This window comes from Orcinus orca, chromosome 12 (genome assembly GCF_937001465.1).
Source record: "Orcinus orca chromosome 12, mOrcOrc1.1, whole genome shotgun sequence".
NCBI classification, from domain to species: domain Eukaryota; kingdom Metazoa; phylum Chordata; class Mammalia; order Artiodactyla; family Delphinidae; genus Orcinus; species Orcinus orca.
This window is the reverse complement of record NC_064570.1, coordinates 89,267,541-89,284,507: the sequence shown is the minus strand read 5'-3', so window position 1 is coordinate 89,284,507 and position 16,967 is coordinate 89,267,541.

The window sequence follows — 16,967 nt, the reverse complement described above, 5'->3', positions numbered from 1 at the left end:
GCAGTGGGCCAGTAGTGATAATAGAAGTAGCAGCCATAGCAGTAGTAGTAGTAGATTTGCCGTACACAGGGCTAGTAGTATTGATACTAGTAGTAGAAGTAGTAGCAGCATCAGGAGTAGTAGTAGTAGTATTTTCAATGCACTGGACTACTAGTAGTAGCAGTAGTAGTAGCATTTGTACAAGCAGCAGCAGTAGTAGTAATAGTAGTAGTATTTGCCATGCATTGGGCTAGTAGTAGTAGTAATAGTGGTAGCAATAGCAGTAGAAGTGGCAGCAGCAGGACTAATTGGAGCAGCATATTTGACTTGCAGTGGGCCAGGAATAGTAGTAGAAGTAGCAGGAACAGCAATAATAGTAGTATATTTGCCATGCACTGGGCTAGTAGTATTGATAGTTGTAGTAGCGGAAGTAGCAGCAGCAGCACTAGTAGTAATAGTAGTAGTATTTGCCATATACTAGATTACTAGCATTAGCAGTAGTAGTAACATTACTATTAGCAGCAGTAGCTGTTGTAGTAATAGTAGTAGAATTTGCCATGCACTGGACTACTGGTAGTAGCAGTAGTAGTAGCAATAGTAGACGCAGCAGTAGTAGTAGTAGTGTTAATATTTGCCATGCACTGGGCTATTAGTAGTAGTAGTAGCAGCAGCACCTGTACAAGTAGCAGCAGCAGTAGTAGTAGCAGCAGTAGCAGTAATGGCAGCAGTGGTGGTAATAGTAGTAGTATTTGCCATGCACTGGCCTAGTAGTAGTAGTAGTAGTAGTAGTGGTAGGAACAGCAGTAGAAGTGGCATCAGCAGCAGTAATAGTGGCAGCATATTTGACCTGCAGAGGGCCAGAACTAGAAGTAGAAGAATCAGCAAGAGCAATAGTAGTAGCCGGCCCACGCTGTGTTAGGAGAAGCCCAACCGCAGACCGGGCCGGCCCTCTTGCCCGACAGCAGGTGGCCCGAAGCCAGTGGGAGCCAGCATTGTGTTGGGAAAGCCCCTTAGACCCAGCAACGCCACCCTTGCCCCCACGCCACCGTCCGAGCTCAGGACCCCGCCCCAGGTGGCCGGCAGGCCCGGGGAAGCGGCCTGGGCCCTCGATCCCGCTCCCGCTCCCGGCCATGGCGAAACGGCGGAGGGGCGGCTTTTTCCGTATGGAGCTGTGGAGAGCCACCCCGGCAGACAGGTGGCGGCGCCGGGGCTGGGCTGCAGTGGGGGCGGCCAGGTGCAGGTCGAGGGGCTCGCGGGCCGCACGGACGGCCCCCGGGTCCGCGGCCACGTCTGGTTCCCTTCAGGCCACCCCCGGAGCGTCTGGTGTGCCTCTGCCTTCCAGGGACGCCTTCTGGCCGCCTGGCCGCTCAGGCAGGCGGGGAGCGCCCCATAAGACGCTGGCTGTGGTGGGTGGGGCCTGAGGAGGTGGGGCTTGCAGCTGTGCCGGGCGGGGGCGGAGATAGCCGCGAACGCCGCGAGCGCCAAAAGGAGAAGGCGGAGCGGGAGGCAAAAAGCCTAGAGCACCCGGTCTTCCCTAGAGGTCTCCCATCCAAGTTCTAAACCAGGCCCGACCCTGCTTAGCTTCTGCGATCGCGGCGAGATCGGGCCTTTCTAGGCTGCTTCGGCAGTAGATGCCGGCAGGGTCGCGGGCTGCCTCTTGAGGCGCACCTCAGCAGGGGCTTGGGCCTTACCATCAGCCCAGCGGCCCGCCCGTCCCGGCAGGGCCCCGCCGCCCGCCTAGGCAGGGGAACGGACGTCTCGGGCACCTCGGGGTGGCGGATGTGTTGGCGACCACCCAGCCCAGGACGGGCGGGAGCCAGCAAAGTTTTCGGCGCTTGGCGCCCCGCCCCAGATCCCGCAGGCCGCTCACGGGGAAGTGGCCCAGGAGGCTTCCGGACCCGGGGACGGCGGTCCCTTGGGCATCCCACCTGGCCGCCCACGCTGCGCTAGGCGCAGCTCAGACGCAGACCGGACCGGCCCTCCTGCCCGACAGAAGCTGGCCCGAAGCCACTGGGAGCCACCATTGAGTTGGCACGGCCCCTAAGACCCAGCAACGCCACCCTCGCCCCCACGCCACCGTCCGAGCTCAGGACCCCGCCCCAGGTGGCCGGCAGGCCCGGGGAAGCGGCCTGGGCCCTCGATCCCGCTCCCGCCCCCGGCCATGGCGAAACGGCGGAGGGGCGGCTTTTTCCGTATGGAGCTGTGGAGAGCCACCCCGGCAGACAGGTGGCGGCGCCGGGGCTGGGCTGCAGTGGGGGCGGCCAGGTGCAGGTCGAGGGGCTCGCGGGCCGCACGGACGGCCCCCGGGTCCGCGGCCACGTCTCGTTCCCTTCAGGCCACCCCCGGAGCGTCTGGTGTGCCTCTGCCTTCCAGGGACGCCTTCTGGCCGCCTGGCCGCTCAGGCAGGCGGGGAGCGCCCCATAAGACGCTGGCTGTGGTGGGTGGGGCCTGAGGAGGTGGGGCTTGCAGCTGTGCCGGGCGGGGGCGGAGATAGCCGCGAACGCCGCGAGCGCCAAAAGGAGAAGGCGGAGCGGGAGGCAAAAAGCCTAGAGCACCCGGTCTTCCCTAGAGGTCTCCCATCCAAGTTCAACCAGGCCCGACCCTGCTTAGCTTCCGCGATCGCGGCGAGACCGGGCCCTTCTAGGCTGGTTTGGCAGTAGATGCCGGCGGGGTCGCGGGCTGCCTCTTGAGGCGCAGCTTAGCGGGCGCTTGGGCCTTACCGCCAGCCCATCGGCCCGCCCGTCCCGGCAGGGCCCCGCCGCCCGCCTAGGCCGGGGAACGGAGGTAGCAGCAGCAGTAGAAGTAGCAGCAGTAGTGGTAATAGAAGTAGTATTTGCCATGCACTGGGCTAGTAGTAATAGTAGTGGTAGTAGCAGCAGGAGAAGTGGCTGCAGCAGCAGGAGTAGTAGCACCATATATTCCCTGCAGAGGGCCAGTAGTAGTAGTAGCAGTAGCAGCAATTGAAGTAGTAGTAGTAGATTTGCCATGCAGTGGACTGCTAGTAGTAGCAGTAGTAGTAGAGTTAGCATCAGCAATAGAAGTGGCATCAGCAGCAGTAATAGTACCAGCAGATTTGTCCTGCAGTGGGCCAGTAGTGATAATAGAAGTAGCAGCCATAGCAGTAGTAGTAGTAGATTTGCCGTACACAGGGCTAGTAGTATTGATACTAGTAGTAGAAGTAGTAGCAGCATCAGGAGTAGTAGTAGTAGTATTTTCAATGCACTGGACTACTAGTAGTAGCAGTAGTAGTAGCATTTGTACAAGCAGCAGCAGTAGTAGTAATAGTAGTAGTATTTGCCATGCATTGGGCTAGTAGTAGTAGTAATAGTGGTAGCAATAGCAGTAGAAGTGGCAGCAGCAGGACTAATTGGAGCAGCATATTTGACTTGCAGTGGGCCAGGAATAGTAGTAGAAGTAGCAGGAACAGCAATAATAGTAGTATATTTGCCATGCACTGGGCTAGTAGTATTGATAGTTGTAGTAGCGGAAGTAGCAGCAGCAGCACTAGTAGTAATAGTAGTAGTATTTGCCATATACTAGATTACTAGCATTAGCAGTAGTAGTAACATTACTATTAGCAGCAGTAGCTGTTGTAGTAATAGTAGTAGAATTTGCCATGCACTGGACTACTGGTAGTAGCAGTAGTAGTAGCAATAGTAGACGCAGCAGTAGTAGTAGTAGTGTTAATATTTGCCATGCACTGGGCTATTAGTAGTAGTAGTAGCAGCAGCACCTGTACAAGTAGCAGCAGCAGTAGTAGTAGCAGCAGTAGCAGTAATGGCAGCAGTGGTGGTAATAGTAGTAGTATTTGCCATGCACTGGCCTAGTAGTAGTAGTAGTAGTAGTAGTGGTAGGAACAGCAGTAGAAGTGGCATCAGCAGCAGTAATAGTGGCAGCATATTTGACCTGCAGAGGGCCAGAACTAGAAGTAGAAGAATCAGCAAGAGCAATAGTAGTAGCCGGCCCACGCTGCGTTAGGAGAAGCCCAACCGCAGACCGGGCCGGCCCTCTTGCCCGACAGCAGGTGGCCCGAAGCCAGTGGGAGCCAGCATTGTGTTGGGAAAGCCCCTTAGACCCAGCAACGCCACCCTTGCCCCCACGCCACCGTCCGAGCTCAGGACCCCGCCCCAGGTGGCCGGCAGGCCCGGGGAAGCGGCCTGGGCCCTCGATCCCGCTCCCGCCCCCGGCCATGGCGAAACGGCGGAGGGGCGGCTTTTCCGTATGGAGCTGTGGAGAGCCACCCCGGCAGACAGGTGGCGGCGCCGGGGCTGGGCTGCAGTGGGGGCGGCCAGGTGCAGGTCGAGGGGCTCGCGGGCCGCACGGACGGCCCCCGGGTCCGCGGCCACGTCTGGTTCCCTTCAGGCCACCCCCGGAGCGTCTGGTGTGCCTCTGCCTTCCAGGGACGCCTTCTGGCCGCCTGGCCGCTCAGGCAGGCGGGGAGCGCCCCATAAGACGCTGGCTGTGGTGGGAGGGGCCTGAGGAGGTGGGGCTTGCAGCTGTGCCGGGCGGGGGCGGAGATAGCCGCGAACGCCGCGAGCGCCAAAAGGAGAAGGCGGAGCGGGAGGCAAAAAGCCTAGAGCACCCGGTCTTCCCTAGAGGTCTCCCATCCAAGTTCTAAACCAGGCCCGACCCTGCTTAGCTTCTGCGATCGCGGCGAGATCGGGCCTTTCTAGGCTGCTTCGGCAGTAGATGCCGGCAGGGTCGCGGGCTGCCTCTTGAGGCGCACCTCAGCAGGGGCTTGGGCCTTACCATCAGCCCAGCGGCCCGCCCGTCCCGGCAGGGCCCCGCCGCCCGCCTAGGCAGGGGAACGGACGTCTCGGGCACCTCGGGGTGGCGGATGTGTTGGCGACCACCCAGCCCAGGACGGGCGGGAGCCAGCAAAGTTTTCGGCGCTTGGCGCCCCGCCCCAGATCCCGCAGGCCGCTCACGGGGAAGTGGCCCAGGAGGCTTCCGGACCCGGGGACGGCGGTCCCTTGGGCATCCCACCTGGCCGCCCACGCTGCGCTAGGCGCAGCTCAGACGCAGACCGGCCCGGCCCTCCTGCCCGACAGAAGCTGGCCCGAAGCCACTGGGAGCCACCATTGAGTTGGCACGGCCCCTAAGACCCAGCAACGCCACCCTCGCCCCCACGCCACCGTCCGAGCTCAGGACCCCGCCCCAGGTGGCCGGCAGGCCCGGGGAAGCGGCCTGGGCCCTCGATCCCGCTCCCGCCCCCGGCCATGGCGAAACGGCGGAGGGGCGGCTTTTTCCGTATGGAGCTGTGGAGAGCCACCCCGGCAGACAGGTGGCGGCGCCGGGGCTGGGCTGCAGTGGGGGCGGCCAGGTGCAGGTCGAGGGGCTCGCGGGCCGCACGGACGGCCCCCGGGTCCGCGGCCACGTCTCGTTCCCTTCAGGCCACCCCCGGAGCGTCTGGTGTGCCTCTGCCTTCCAGGGACGCCTTCTGGCCGCCTGGCCGCTCAGGCAGGCGGGGAGCGCCCCATCAGACGCTGGCTGTGGTGGGAGGGGCCTGAGGAGGTGGGGCTTGCAGCTGTGCCGGGCGGGGGCGGAGATAGCCGCGAACGCCGCGAGCGCCAAAAGGAGAAGGCGGAGCGGGAGGCAAAAAGCCTAGAGCACCCGGTCTTCCCTAGAGGTCTCCCATCCAAGTTCAACCAGGCCCGACCCTGCTTAGCTTCCGCGATCGCGGCGAGACCGGGCCCTTCTAGGCTGGTTTGGCAGTAGATGCCGGCGGGGTCGCGGGCTGCCTCTTGAGGCGCAGCTTAGCGGGCGCTTGGGCCTTACCGCCAGCCCATCGGCCCGCCCGTCCCGGCAGGGCCCCGCCGCCCGCCTAGGCCGGGGAACGGAGGTAGCAGCAGCAGTAGAAGTAGCAGCAGTAGTGGTAATAGAAGTAGTATTTGCCATGCACTGGGCTAGTAGTAATAGTAGTGGTAGTAGCAGCAGGAGAAGTGGCTGCAGCAGCAGGAGTAGTAGCACCATATATTCCCTGCAGAGGGCCAGTAGTAGTAGTAGCAGTAGCAGCAATTGAAGTAGTAGTAGTAGATTTGCCATGCAGTGGACTGCTAGTAGTAGCAGTAGTAGTAGAGTTAGCATCAGCAATAGAAGTGGCATCAGCAGCAGTAATAGTACCAGCAGATTTGTCCTGCAGTGGGCCAGTAGTGATAATAGAAGTAGCAGCCATAGCAGTAGTAGTAGTAGATTTGCCGTACACAGGGCTAGTAGTATTGATACTAGTAGTAGAAGTAGTAGCAGCATCAGGAGTAGTAGTAGTAGTATTTTCAATGCACTGGACTACTAGTAGTAGCAGTAGTAGTAGCATTTGTACAAGCAGCAGCAGTAGTAGTAATAGTAGTAGTATTTGCCATGCATTGGGCTAGTAGTAGTAGTAATAGTGGTAGCAATAGCAGTAGAAGTGGCAGCAGCAGGACTAATTGGAGCAGCATATTTGACTTGCAGTGGGCCAGGAATAGTAGTAGAAGTAGCAGGAACAGCAATAATAGTAGTATATTTGCCATGCACTGGGCTAGTAGTATTGATAGTTGTAGTAGCGGAAGTAGCAGCAGCAGCACTAGTAGTCATAGTAGTAGTATTTGCCATATACTAGATTACTAGCATTAGCAGTAGTAGTAACATTACTATTAGCAGCAGTAGCTGTTGTAGTAATAGTAGTAGAATTTGCCATGCACTGGACTACTGGTAGTAGCAGTAGTAGTAGCAATAGTAGACGCAGCAGTAGTAGTAGTAGTGTTAATATTTGCCATGCACTGGGCTATTAGTAGTAGTAGTAGCAGCAGCACCTGTACAAGTAGCAGCAGCAGTAGTAGTAGCAGCAGTAGCAGTAATGGCAGCAGTGGTGGTAATAGTAGTAGTATTTGCCATGCACTGGCCTAGTAGTAGTAGTAGTAGTAGTAGTGGTAGGAACAGCAGTAGAAGTGGCATCAGCAGCAGTAATAGTGGCAGCATATTTGACCTGCAGAGGGCCAGAACTAGAAGTAGAAGAATCAGCAAGAGCAATAGTAGTAGCCGGCCCACGCTGCGTTAGGAGAAGCCCAACCGCAGACCGGGCCGGCCCTCTTGCCCGACAGCAGGTGGCCCGAAGCCAGTGGGAGCCAGCATTGTGTTGGGAAAGCCCCTTAGACCCAGCAACGCCACCCTTGCCCCCACGCCACCGTCCGAGCTCAGGACCCCGCCCCAGGTGGCCGGCAGGCCCGGGGAAGCGGCCTGGGCCCTCGATCCCGCTCCCGCCCCCGGCCATGGCGAAACGGCGGAGGGGCGGCTTTTTCCGTATGGAGCTGTGGAGAGCCACCCCGGCAGACAGGTGGCGGCGCCGGGGCTGGGCTGCAGTGGGGGCGGCCAGGTGCAGGTCGAGGGGCTCGCGGGCCGCACGGACGGCCCCCGGGTCCGCGGCCACGTCTGGTTCCCTTCAGGCCACCCCCGGAGCGTCTGGTGTGCCTCTGCCTTCCAGGGACGCCTTCTGGCCGCCTGGCCGCTCAGGCAGGCGGGGAGCGCCCCATAAGACGCTGGCTGTGGTGGGAGGGGCCTGAGGAGGTGGGGCTTGCAGCTGTGCCGGGCGGGGGCGGAGATAGCCGCGAACGCCGCGAGCGCCAAAAGGAGAAGGCGGAGCGGGAGGCAAAAAGCCTAGAGCACCCGGTCTTCCCTAGAGGTCTCCCATCCAAGTTCTAAACCAGGCCCGACCCTGCTTAGCTTCTGCGATCGCGGCGAGATCGGGCCTTTCTAGGCTGCTTCGGCAGTAGATGCCGGCAGGGTCGCGGGCTGCCTCTTGAGGCGCACCTCAGCAGGGGCTTGGGCCTTACCATCAGCCCAGCGGCCCGCCCGTCCCGGCAGGGCCCCGCCGCCCGCCTAGGCAGGGGAACGGACGTCTCGGGCACCTCGGGGTGGCGGATGTGTTGGCGACCACCCAGCCCAGGACGGGCGGGAGCCAGCAAAGTTTTCGGCGCTTGGCGCCCCGCCCCAGATCCCGCAGGCCGCTCACGGGGAAGTGGCCCAGGAGGCTTCCGGACCCGGGGACGGCGGTCCCTTGGGCATCCCACCTGGCCGCCCACGCTGCGCTAGGCGCAGCTCAGACGCAGACCGGACCGGCCCTCCTGCCCGACAGAAGCTGGCCCGAAGCCACTGGGAGCCACCATTGAGTTGGCACGGCCCCTAAGACCCAGCAACGCCACCCTCGCCCCCACGCCACCGTCCGAGCTCAGGACCCCGCCCCAGGTGGCCGGCAGGCCCGGGGAAGCGGCCTGGGCCCTCGATCCCGCTCCCGCCCCCGGCCATGGCGAAACGGCGGAGGGGCGGCTTTTTCCGTATGGAGCTGTGGAGAGCCACCCCGGCAGACAGGTGGCGGCGCCGGGGCTGGGCTGCAGTGGGGGCGGCCAGGTGCAGGTCGAGGGGCTCGCGGGCCGCACGGACGGCCCCCGGGTCCGCGGCCACGTCTCGTTCCCTTCAGGCCACCCCCGGAGCGTCTGGTGTGCCTCTGCCTTCCAGGGACGCCTTCTGGCCGCCTGGCCGCTCAGGCAGGCGGGGAGCGCCCCATCAGACGCTGGCTGTGGTGGGAGGGGCCTGAGGAGGTGGGGCTTGCAGCTGTGCCGGGCGGGGGCGGAGATAGCCGCGAACGCCGCGAGCGCCAAAAGGAGAAGGCGGAGCGGGAGGCAAAAAGCCTAGAGCACCCGGTCTTCCCTAGAGGTCTCCCATCCAAGTTCAACCAGGCCCGACCCTGCTTAGCTTCCGCGATCGCGGCGAGACCGGGCCCTTCTAGGCTGGTTTGGCAGTAGATGCCGGCGGGGTCGCGGGCTGCCTCTTGAGGCGCAGCTTAGCGGGCGCTTGGGCCTTACCGCCAGCCCATCGGCCCGCCCGTCCCGGCAGGGCCCCGCCGCCCGCCTAGGCCGGGGAACGGAGGTAGCAGCAGCAGTAGAAGTAGCAGCAGTAGTGGTAATAGAAGTAGTATTTGCCATGCACTGGGCTAGTAGTAATAGTAGTGGTAGTAGCAGCAGGAGAAGTGGCTGCAGCAGCAGGAGTAGTAGCACCATATATTCCCTGCAGAGGGCCAGTAGTAGTAGTAGCAGTAGCAGCAATTGAAGTAGTAGTAGTAGATTTGCCATGCAGTGGACTGCTAGTAGTAGCAGTAGTAGTAGAGTTAGCATCAGCAATAGAAGTGGCATCAGCAGCAGTAATAGTACCAGCAGATTTGTCCTGCAGTGGGCCAGTAGTGATAATAGAAGTAGCAGCCATAGCAGTAGTAGTAGTAGATTTGCCGTACACAGGGCTAGTAGTATTGATACTAGTAGTAGAAGTAGTAGCAGCATCAGGAGTAGTAGTAGTAGTATTTTCAATGCACTGGACTACTAGTAGTAGCAGTAGTAGTAGCATTTGTACAAGCAGCAGCAGTAGTAGTAATAGTAGTAGTATTTGCCATGCATTGGGCTAGTAGTAGTAGTAATAGTGGTAGCAATAGCAGTAGAAGTGGCAGCAGCAGGACTAATTGGAGCAGCATATTTGACTTGCAGTGGGCCAGGAATAGTAGTAGAAGTAGCAGGAACAGCAATAATAGTAGTATATTTGCCATGCACTGGGCTAGTAGTATTGATAGTTGTAGTAGCGGAAGTAGCAGCAGCAGCACTAGTAGTCATAGTAGTAGTATTTGCCATATACTAGATTACTAGCATTAGCAGTAGTAGTAACATTACTATTAGCAGCAGTAGCTGTTGTAGTAATAGTAGTAGAATTTGCCATGCACTGGACTACTGGTAGTAGCAGTAGTAGTAGCAATAGTAGACGCAGCAGTAGTAGTAGTAGTGTTAATATTTGCCATGCACTGGGCTATTAGTAGTAGTAGTAGCAGCAGCACCTGTACAAGTAGCAGCAGCAGTAGTAGTAGCAGCAGTAGCAGTAATGGCAGCAGTGGTGGTAATAGTAGTAGTATTTGCCATGCACTGGCCTAGTAGTAGTAGTAGTAGTAGTAGTGGTAGGAACAGCAGTAGAAGTGGCATCAGCAGCAGTAATAGTGGCAGCATATTTGACCTGCAGAGGGCCAGAACTAGAAGTAGAAGAATCAGCAAGAGCAATAGTAGTAGCCGGCCCACGCTGTGTTAGGAGAAGCCCAACCGCAGACCGGGCCGGCCCTCTTGCCCGACAGCAGGTGGCCCGAAGCCAGTGGGAGCCAGCATTGTGTTGGGAAAGCCCCTTAGACCCAGCAACGCCACCCTTGCCCCCACGCCACCGTCCGAGCTCAGGACCCCGCCCCAGGTGGCCGGCAGGCCCGGGGAAGCGGCCTGGGCCCTCGATCCCGCTCCCGCTCCCGGCCATGGCGAAACGGCGGAGGGGCGGCTTTTTCCGTATGGAGCTGTGGAGAGCCACCCCGGCAGACAGGTGGCGGCGCCGGGGCTGGGCTGCAGTGGGGGCGGCCAGGTGCAGGTCGAGGGGCTCGCGGGCCGCACGGACGGCCCCCGGGTCCGCGGCCACGTCTGGTTCCCTTCAGGCCACCCCCGGAGCGTCTGGTGTGCCTCTGCCTTCCAGGGACGCCTTCTGGCCGCCTGGCCGCTCAGGCAGGCGGGGAGCGCCCCATAAGACGCTGGCTGTGGTGGGTGGGGCCTGAGGAGGTGGGGCTTGCAGCTGTGCCGGGCGGGGGCGGAGATAGCCGCGAACGCCGCGAGCGCCAAAAGGAGAAGGCGGAGCGGGAGGCAAAAAGCCTAGAGCACCCGGTCTTCCCTAGAGGTCTCCCATCCAAGTTCTAAACCAGGCCCGACCCTGCTTAGCTTCTGCGATCGCGGCGAGATCGGGCCTTTCTAGGCTGCTTCGGCAGTAGATGCCGGCAGGGTCGCGGGCTGCCTCTTGAGGCGCACCTCAGCAGGGGCTTGGGCCTTACCATCAGCCCAGCGGCCCGCCCGTCCCGGCAGGGCCCCGCCGCCCGCCTAGGCAGGGGAACGGACGTCTCGGGCACCTCGGGGTGGCGGATGTGTTGGCGACCACCCAGCCCAGGACGGGCGGGAGCCAGCAAAGTTTTCGGCGCTTGGCGCCCCGCCCCAGATCCCGCAGGCCGCTCACGGGGAAGTGGCCCAGGAGGCTTCCGGACCCGGGGACGGCGGTCCCTTGGGCATCCCACCTGGCCGCCCACGCTGCGCTAGGCGCAGCTCAGACGCAGACCGGACCGGCCCTCCTGCCCGACAGAAGCTGGCCCGAAGCCACTGGGAGCCACCATTGAGTTGGCACGGCCCCTAAGACCCAGCAACGCCACCCTCGCCCCCACGCCACCGTCCGAGCTCAGGACCCCGCCCCAGGTGGCCGGCAGGCCCGGGGAAGCGGCCTGGGCCCTCGATCCCGCTCCCGCCCCCGGCCATGGCGAAACGGCGGAGGGGCGGCTTTTTCCGTATGGAGCTGTGGAGAGCCACCCCGGCAGACAGGTGGCGGCGCCGGGGCTGGGCTGCAGTGGGGGCGGCCAGGTGCAGGTCGAGGGGCTCGCGGGCCGCACGGACGGCCCCCGGGTCCGCGGCCACGTCTCGTTCCCTTCAGGCCACCCCCGGAGCGTCTGGTGTGCCTCTGCCTTCCAGGGACGCCTTCTGGCCGCCTGGCCGCTCAGGCAGGCGGGGAGCGCCCCATCAGACGCTGGCTGTGGTGGGAGGGGCCTGAGGAGGTGGGGCTTGCAGCTGTGCCGGGCGGGGGCGGAGATAGCCGCGAACGCCGCGAGCGCCAAAAGGAGAAGGCGGAGCGGGAGGCAAAAAGCCTAGAGCACCCGGTCTTCCCTAGAGGTCTCCCATCCAAGTTCAACCAGGCCCGACCCTGCTTAGCTTCCGCGATCGCGGCGAGACCGGGCCCTTCTAGGCTGGTTTGGCAGTAGATGCCGGCGGGGTCGCGGGCTGCCTCTTGAGGCGCAGCTTAGCGGGCGCTTGGGCCTTACCGCCAGCCCATCGGCCCGCCCGTCCCGGCAGGGCCCCGCCGCCCGCCTAGGCCGGGGAACGGAGGTAGCAGCAGCAGTAGAAGTAGCAGCAGTAGTGGTAATAGAAGTAGTATTTGCCATGCACTGGGCTAGTAGTAATAGTAGTGGTAGTAGCAGCAGGAGAAGTGGCTGCAGCAGCAGGAGTAGTAGCACCATATATTCCCTGCAGAGGGCCAGTAGTAGTAGTAGCAGTAGCAGCAATTGAAGTAGTAGTAGTAGATTTGCCATGCAGTGGACTGCTAGTAGTAGCAGTAGTAGTAGAGTTAGCATCAGCAATAGAAGTGGCATCAGCAGCAGTAATAGTACCAGCAGATTTGTCCTGCAGTGGGCCAGTAGTGATAATAGAAGTAGCAGCCATAGCAGTAGTAGTAGTAGATTTGCCGTACACAGGGCTAGTAGTATTGATACTAGTAGTAGAAGTAGTAGCAGCATCAGGAGTAGTAGTAGTAGTATTTTCAATGCACTGGACTACTAGTAGTAGCAGTAGTAGTAGCATTTGTACAAGCAGCAGCAGTAGTAGTAATAGTAGTAGTATTTGCCATGCATTGGGCTAGTAGTAGTAGTAATAGTGGTAGCAATAGCAGTAGAAGTGGCAGCAGCAGGACTAATTGGAGCAGCATATTTGACTTGCAGTGGGCCAGGAATAGTAGTAGAAGTAGCAGGAACAGCAATAATAGTAGTATATTTGCCATGCACTGGGCTAGTAGTATTGATAGTTGTAGTAGCGGAAGTAGCAGCAGCAGCACTAGTAGTAATAGTAGTAGTATTTGCCATATACTAGATTACTAGCATTAGCAGTAGTAGTAACATTACTATTAGCAGCAGTAGCTGTTGTAGTAATAGTAGTAGAATTTGCCATGCACTGGACTACTGGTAGTAGCAGTAGTAGTAGCAATAGTAGACGCAGCAGTAGTAGTAGTAGTGTTAATATTTGCCATGCACTGGGCTATTAGTAGTAGTAGTAGCAGCAGCACCTGTACAAGTAGCAGCAGCAGTAGTAGTAGCAGCAGTAGCAGTAATGGCAGCAGTGGTGGTAATAGTAGTAGTATTTGCCATGCACTGGCCTAGTAGTAGTAGTAGTAGTAGTAGTGGTAGGAACAGCAGTAGAAGTGGCATCAGCAGCAGTAATAGTGGCAGCATATTTGACCTGCAGAGGGCCAGAACTAGAAGTAGAAGAATCAGCAAGAGCAATAGTAGTAGCCGGCCCACGCTGTGTTAGGAGAAGCCCAACCGCAGACCGGGCCGGCCCTCTTGCCCGACAGCAGGTGGCCCGAAGCCAGTGGGAGCCAGCATTGTGTTGGGAAAGCCCCTTAGACCCAGCAACGCCACCCTTGCCCCCACGCCACCGTCCGAGCTCAGGACCCCGCCCCAGGTGGCTGGCAGGCCCGGGGAAGCGGCCTGGGCCCTCGATCCCGCTCCCGCTCCCGGCCATGGCGAAACGGCGGAGGGGCGGCTTTTTCCGTATGGAGCTGTGGAGAGCCACCCCGGCAGACAGGTGGCGGCGCCGGGGCTGGGCTGCAGTGGGGGCGGCCAGGTGCAGGTCGAGGGGCTCGCGGGCCGCACGGACGGCCCCCGGGTCCGCGGCCACGTCTGGTTCCCTTCAGGCCACCCCCGGAGCGTCTGGTGTGCCTCTGCCTTCCAGGGACGCCTTCTGGCCGCCTGGCCGCTCAGGCAGGCGGGGAGCGCCCCATAAGACGCTGGCTGTGGTGGGTGGGGCCTGAGGAGGTGGGGCTTGCAGCTGTGCCGGGCGGGGGCGGAGATAGCCGCGAACGCCGCGAGCGCCAAAAGGAGAAGGCGGAGCGGGAGGCAAAAAGCCTAGAGCACCCGGTCTTCCCTAGAGGTCTCCCATCCAAGTTCTAAACCAGGCCCGACCCTGCTTAGCTTCTGCGATCGCGGCGAGATCGGGCCTTTCTAGGCTGCTTCGGCAGTAGATGCCGGCAGGGTCGCGGGCTGCCTCTTGAGGCGCACCTCAGCAGGGGCTTGGGCCTTACCATCAGCCCAGCGGCCCGCCCGTCCCGGCAGGGCCCCGCCGCCCGCCTAGGCAGGGGAACGGACGTCTCGGGCACCTCGGGGTGGCGGATGTGTTGGCGACCACCCAGCCCAGGACGGGCGGGAGCCAGCAAAGTTTTCGGCGCTTGGCGCCCCGCCCCAGATCCCGCAGGCCGCTCACGGGGAAGTGGCCCAGGAGGCTTCCGGACCCGGGGACGGCGGTCCCTTGGGCATCCCACCTGGCCGCCCACGCTGCGCTAGGCGCAGCTCAGACGCAGACCGGACCGGCCCTCCTGCCCGACAGAAGCTGGCCCGAAGCCACTGGGAGCCACCATTGAGTTGGCACGGCCCCTAAGACCCAGCAACGCCACCCTCGCCCCCACGCCACCGTCCGAGCTCAGGACCCCGCCCCAGGTGGCCGGCAGGCCCGGGGAAGCGGCCTGGGCCCTCGATCCCGCTCCCGCCCCCGGCCATGGCGAAACGGCGGAGGGGCGGCTTTTTCCGTATGGAGCTGTGGAGAGCCACCCCGGCAGACAGGTGGCGGCGCCGGGGCTGGGCTGCAGTGGGGGCGGCCAGGTGCAGGTCGAGGGGCTCGCGGGCCGCACGGACGGCCCCCGGGTCCGCGGCCACGTCTCGTTCCCTTCAGGCCACCCCCGGAGCGTCTGGTGTGCCTCTGCCTTCCAGGGACGCCTTCTGGCCGCCTGGCCGCTCAGGCAGGCGGGGAGCGCCCCATCAGACGCTGGCTGTGGTGGGAGGGGCCTGAGGAGGTGGGGCTTGCAGCTGTGCCGGGCGGGGGCGGAGATAGCCGCGAACGCCGCGAGCGCCAAAAGGAGAAGGCGGAGCGGGAGGCAAAAAGCCTAGAGCACCCGGTCTTCCCTAGAGGTCTCCCATCCAAGTTCAACCAGGCCCGACCCTGCTTAGCTTCCGCGATCGCGGCGAGACCGGGCCCTTCTAGGCTGGTTTGGCAGTAGATGCCGGCGGGGTCGCGGGCTGCCTCTTGAGGCGCAGCTTAGCGGGCGCTTGGGCCTTACCGCCAGCCCATCGGCCCGCCCGTCCCGGCAGGGCCCCGCCGCCCGCCTAGGCCGGGGAACGGAGGTAGCAGCAGCAGTAGAAGTAGCAGCAGTAGTGGTAATAGAAGTAGTATTTGCCATGCACTGGGCTAGTAGTAATAGTAGTGGTAGTAGCAGCAGGAGAAGTGGCTGCAGCAGCAGGAGTAGTAGCACCATATATTCCCTGCAGAGGGCCAGTAGTAGTAGTAGCAGTAGCAGCAATTGAAGTAGTAGTAGTAGATTTGCCATGCAGTGGACTGCTAGTAGTAGCAGTAGTAGTAGAGTTAGCATCAGCAATAGAAGTGGCATCAGCAGCAGTAATAGTACCAGCAGATTTGTCCTGCAGTGGGCCAGTAGTGATAATAGAAGTAGCAGCCATAGCAGTAGTAGTAGTAGATTTGCCGTACACAGGGCTAGTAGTATTGATACTAGTAGTAGAAGTAGTAGCAGCATCAGGAGTAGTAGTAGTAGTATTTTCAATGCACTGGACTACTAGTAGTAGCAGTAGTAGTAGCATTTGTACAAGCAGCAGCAGTAGTAGTAATAGTAGTAGTATTTGCCATGCATTGGGCTAGTAGTAGTAGTAATAGTGGTAGCAATAGCAGTAGAAGTGGCAGCAGCAGGACTAATTGGAGCAGCATATTTGACTTGCAGTGGGCCAGGAATAGTAGTAGAAGTAGCAGGAACAGCAATAATAGTAGTATATTTGCCATGCACTGGGCTAGTAGTATTGATAGTTGTAGTAGCGGAAGTAGCAGCAGCAGCACTAGTAGTCATAGTAGTAGTATTTGCCATATACTAGATTACTAGCATTAGCAGTAGTAGTAACATTACTATTAGCAGCAGTAGCTGTTGTAGTAATAGTAGTAGAATTTGCCATGCACTGGACTACTGGTAGTAGCAGTAGTAGTAGCAATAGTAGACGCAGCAGTAGTAGTAGTAGTGTTAATATTTGCCATGCACTGGGCTATTAGTAGTAGTAGTAGCAGCAGCACCTGTACAAGTAGCAGCAGCAGTAGTAGTAGCAGCAGTAGCAGTAATGGCAGCAGTGGTGGTAATAGTAGTAGTATTTGCCATGCACTGGCCTAGTAGTAGTAGTAGTAGTAGTAGTGGTAGGAACAGCAGTAGAAGTGGCATCAGCAGCAGTAATAGTGGCAGCATATTTGACCTGCAGAGGGCCAGAACTAGAAGTAGAAGAATCAGCAAGAGCAATAGTAGTAGCCGGCCCACGCTGCGTTAGGAGAAGCCCAACCGCAGACCGGGCCGGCCCTCTTGCCCGACAGCAGGTGGCCCGAAGCCAGTGGGAGCCAGCATTGTGTTGGGAAAGCCCCTTAGACCCAGCAACGCCACCCTTGCCCCCACGCCACCGTCCGAGCTCAGGACCCCGCCCCAGGTGGCCGGCAGGCCCGGGGAAGCGGCCTGGGCCCTCGATCCCGCTCCCGCCCCCGGCCATGGCGAAACGGCGGAGGGGCGGCTTTTTCCGTATGGAGCTGTGGAGAGCCACCCCGGCAGACAGGTGGCGGCGCCGGGGCTGGGCTGCAGTGGGGGCGGCCAGGTGCAGGTCGAGGGGCTCGCGGGCCGCACGGACGGCCCCCGGGTCCGCGGCCACGTCTGGTTCCCTTCAGGCCACCCCCGGAGCGTCTGGTGTGCCTCTGCCTTCCAGGGACGCCTTCTGGCCGCCTGGCCGCTCAGGCAGGCGGGGAGCGCCCCATAAGACGCTGGCTGTGGTGGGAGGGGCCTGAGGAGGTGGGGCTTGCAGCTGTGCCGGGCGGGGGCGGAGATAGCCGCGAACGCCGCGAGCGCCAAAAGGAGAAGGCGGAGCGGGAGGCAAAAAGCCTAGAGCACCCGGTCTTCCCTAGAGGTCTCCCATCCAAGTTCTAAACCAGGCCCGACCCTGCTTAGCTTCTGCGATCGCGGCGAGATCGGGCCTTTCTAGGCTGCTTCGGCAGTAGATGCCGGCAGGGTCGCGGGCTGCCTCTTGAGGCGCACCTCAGCAGGGGCTTGGGCCTTACCAT